General features: G+C 35.3%; 1 long non-coding RNA gene across 1 annotated transcript; it reads left to right on the forward strand.

Moving 5' to 3' along the window:
- The first annotated feature begins 2,174 nt into the window (after nt 1-2,174).
- On the forward strand, nt 2,175-4,084 carry LOC145109906 (uncharacterized). Its single transcript, XR_013709314.1, has 3 exons — nt 2,175-2,618; nt 2,890-2,958; nt 3,071-4,084. It is a non-coding gene; the product is annotated as an uncharacterized LOC145109906 (long non-coding RNA).
- Nucleotides 4,085-4,681: the final 597 nt, after the last annotated feature.

Below are 4,681 nucleotides of genomic sequence, written 5' to 3' on the forward strand. Positions count from 1 at the left end.
TAGAGGGATTAGGAGGTGGAGCAAACTTATTTTTCTTCATAATTTTCCTCCACTTTTGGGATGATTTGAAGAGAAATGAATAAGAAAAAGGAATGGAAGGAAATGGAACTTTTTATTTCTTTCCCATTCCATCTCTTTTTTTTTCTTAAAAAAACTCGAGAACGGGATGTTAATAAAACTCAAGAACACCAATTTCTTTTACTTACTTTTTAATTTCACCCATTTCACTTCTTTTCTCTGTTTAAGTTGAACTCAGTGTGAAACAACATCCAACTTAGTTTTCAAAGATCAAGGATATCCAACTTAGTTGTCGAAGATGAAGAACAATCGAATGTGTTGTAGTTTTTTACACAATCATGGGGTTTCAAGGTCTGTTTCACCAAAAAAAAAAACTTTCTTAGAAAAGTTCATACGTACTCAGGCATGGGTTATTTCCTCCGACTATGGGTTTTGTTATACTAACTTGGAATAGTATAAAAAAGTTAGAGTTAAGGCTTAAGAGGGTGCCTGGGATTTCATTTTGAACCTCAAAACATTTTTAGGCAAAAGACTTATTGATTTATGGTGATGTGAAATCTTAAACACCCAGTGGTGTAGCCAAGATTTTGATTTAGGGTAGACCAAGTAATATATGAACAGGTAGCAAAATACATCAAGTTGTAACAAAATGTAACAATGTTTGATTTTAAAGTAATTGTTCTTTTAAGTTGGAAGTAATTAATTAATTAATATAATAAAAAATATTAATGTACAGACCGATGAATTATGAAGATCGAAATGTAATTTGATCTATTCAAAAAAATTATTGCCTCAATTCTTTAATCGACGTGTCTCAACTGGGTAAAATATTTCCTTTATTATGAATTTAAGTTTTGAATGGGATGACCATGTCATAATTCACAGCCTTACGTTTTTTATTTAAAAGAAATATAAAATCTATATATAACAATGTTACACTCATTTAGTTATGCCTCTGCCAACACCTTCTAAGAAGGTGTTTAGGATTTCATTTTGATCATCAAAATGATTTTTAAACAAAAGAACTTAGGTGGTAGGAAAATGAGAGTTTTTAAAAAAATGTTTGAATTAACTTTTTGTGATGGAAAAAATCAATAAGTCAATTTGTTTTAAAAAAAAGGTTTGTCTTATTTAAGGGTATTTTAAAATAATATTGATTTTTTCAACTAAAAAAACATAATAAAGTTTTTAGAAAAGTTATAAATTCTAACTTTTTAAAATCTCTATATTTTGAAGGGTTAAGCACAAGTTTTAAAAGTCATTTTTTTGTTACCCAACATTTTTATTCATTTAATGACCTTTACAAAAACTAATAAAATAATAAATAAATATAAATAATAAATAATAAATAATAAATAATAAATATAAGTTCAAATTAGTGCAGGAGGATGGATGATGGTGAATTCAAGTTAACAAGAGGAAAAAGCTCACTTGATTATTTTTTTTGTTTTTTTTAAAGAAAATCAACGCCTAGTTCCCGAGTTTTATCAAAAAGAAAAGAAAAGAAAGTAAGAAGAGAAAAGAAGAGAAAATAAAGGAAAAGAAATATGTATTTTGTGTTCCCAAGTTTGAGAGAATTGCGAGAAAAATTAATCATTTTGTTCTTTCTCTTCAAATCATTCCGAATCGGAAGGAAAGTTAGGAGGGAAATGATCGTTCCATTTCGCTTCATTTCACATAAATATTTTTTACTTTCTTTCCATTTCCACTTCCCTTCATTTCACATAAAATTTTACCGTTTCCTTCCACTTCCCTCCGTTTCACATAATTTTTTTTAGTTTCTTTCCATTTCCATTCTTTTCATTTCCTTTCCTTGAACTCGGGAACAGTGTTGAGATGTCCAACAAAGAAAGTGCAAGAGGATTGTTGGTAAATCTTGAATTCATATATATATATATATATATATATATATATATATATATATATATATATATATATATATATATTAAAGATGACCACCTTTTGCAATAGTGAAGTTCTGTACTTTTTGGCAAGAATGGCCCTCTGTTTATATACGTATGTTGAAATCCGTCTTTGGGTCATTTTATGTCAAACACCAATATTTTGTGTTGACACGTGTTGGGAATAGTTCCGGTTTCGGTCATTTTATCTACACCCGTAGGTTAATCGATCTTCCAGTTTCTTCTTATCCAAAATCGGCGTCTGGCTATTGCTTGAGAGTGATTGTATCTAGGGTTTCATCTCTCGATTCTTACATCCGTATGTGATGGAGGTGGTCACGGCGGTGACAACCATCACCGATGCACTTCCTAAGCACGATTCTTTCTCGGTCGCCTAAAACGGGGGAGGATAGAAAGCGACTTCTGCATGTCGGTTTTGAAAGAATGAGGCATCAGACGGATCTGCTTTAGAAGGTGACCGCAGTACCACCGCTCCTCCTTCATCGAAGCCATGATTTTTGATTTCTGACACAGGCAATTTTAGTCTTCGATGGAAACTCACCAGCCCGGTCAGGAGGGAAGAGCCAAGACGTAGATTAAGAGGAGACGACATAAAATTCAACGTCATCGGCGATGGGGTTGTTCTTCCGGTACCACCAAGAAAATCTACACCCCTACCTACGTATTTACATATCTGAGGTAAGATTCGCCGACGATAACCCTAGGACAACAGGTATGAGGAGAGCATATTTAGGTTTGCTCCTTATTTCGATATTAGCAACCACCTATTTGTGAAAATGCCTCACAGAGATAACGTCATATTATTTTCTATCTGTTTGTATTTTTCTATTTTTTACAGGTGAACTGCCTTTTTAATACCTGCTTCGCTGCTAATTGTCATTCTTTTTAGTTGCAAGAAAGGGGCGTAGCGTTTACTAGATATTTTAAAATGTTTTTCGGTACTCCACAGGTTGCCAATGTATTTGTGGTACCAGTTATCGAGACCTATGTACAAAGAGAAGACGATTGAATGCAAGTGGTATTAATTTTTACCCTAAGTTTGATTTCTGTTGTAACTACTAACTACTTATCCCATTTACAAGCTTTTTTAAAATTTTGTTGGCTAATTGTATGATTTTCTTTGCTTCAAGGTCAACGCTCTTCATATTCTACTGTTGTTGCTAATTTATGCTTCCGATGGACAAGACGGTGACGATGAGATGTAGAATAAGGAAAATCGGAATTTGGAGACCTGATCTGTATCTTGGCTGCGCAATCCGGATTGCACATGTTGTTCAGTCGAGATTTCTATTCGGAAATCGACATGCGTTGCAACTGCGATTGCAGCCATGACGGATTTGGGCAAAACAAATTCGATTACAACAGATCCGAGCCTCCGTTCTCTCGCATCATGTGTTTTGGTGTAAGTACTTTACCATTATACGTTCCATGTTTTTAACAAATATATTGTCCTGTTACTAAATCCTGATTACCTGCCTGTGGGGCTTTCTTTTAACATGCCCGGTGGTGGCTTCGGTATCCATGTTCCAAAAAATTATGCATCGTATGGAAAATCAATGTCTGTTCCTGTCACCAAGCTCTTTGTGCAATATGTATATATAGGGGGACCATGTGGGGCAATTTTGGTTGGTATCAGGTTTTCATTAGTGAAAATGGGTCGCTTGCAAACGCAAATCACGACTTGGGTATCACCTGTGAGCTTGGCCGATGGCCTTGCCTTGGCTTGCCCTTGGTCGTAAAAGCCTCGACGTCGCTGGTTTGTTTGCATCCATGGAAGAGTCCCTATCTATCCAATTAAAGCAATATCAGTAATATTTTTTGGAAAGTTGTATATGGAAGGGCTATGATGATCGGTTTTGTATTCTTCTTGTGAGCAAATATGAAGAGACATTGAAGATTGGTTCACTGTAGCTTGGCTGGGCAACTTCCGGATGGCAAAGTCAGAAGTGACTTTGCAACTGTGTTTGTTTGCAACCATGGCAGAGTCCCTATCTTCTTTGTCACCACTCCTTAATTACAGATCTGAGCCTAAGGATTTTCCTGGGCAACTTCCATTTTAAGACCGCCTCTCCCTTCTTCCGCTTTCGATTCAGATCAAACATGTTTCCGGTTTTTCTTTTTTGCGACTTCGTTTCTTTATTTCTCTGTAGGTACAGGCCGATCCTTCATCTAGGTATGGTTTCTATTTTGGGTTTATTGTGATTTTAATTATACCTATTAAAACTGGCAGCGGAGGTGGTTTTCAGCCAGCTCCAATACCGACTGGTTTTGAAGGAGCTCCGTGTATCCGTTCTCGCATCTAGAATCAGTTCAGGTAAAGGGCTTCAATTTCTAATTTTGTTTCTTCCTACGCACCCACGTTCGTATTTAGTTTTAATTTAATTTGATTTTTAGATAATCAGGTGAAGGAGAGCACATCGTGTTAGGTTTTGGCGCATATGTCTTGGTCCACTTCGTTTCGGTTCAATTTTATGCTGCTCAAGTTGGCATCAATATGATTTATGTCTTTATTTTATTTATCTTTTTGTAATATTTCATATGACCTGAAGTTGATCTCAAATATCTCCGTTTTATTGCTGCTTTAGGAAGATGACGAGTGTACCCTTGAGGAAGATGAAGCCCTTATAACAGAAGATGAAAGATGATACAATTGGCTGATTTCAATGTCCTTCAGTTGTCTAGGGGAAGACCTCTACCAGTTTACTTGAATGAGGATACGAATGTGGCTTTCAATAGAACAA

The sequence above is a fragment of the Lactuca virosa genome, chromosome 4 (genome assembly GCF_052849685.1).
Source record: "Lactuca virosa cultivar CGN04683 chromosome 4, Lactuca_virosa_CGN04683_v6, whole genome shotgun sequence".
Lineage (NCBI taxonomy): Eukaryota > Viridiplantae > Streptophyta > Magnoliopsida > Asterales > Asteraceae > Lactuca > Lactuca virosa.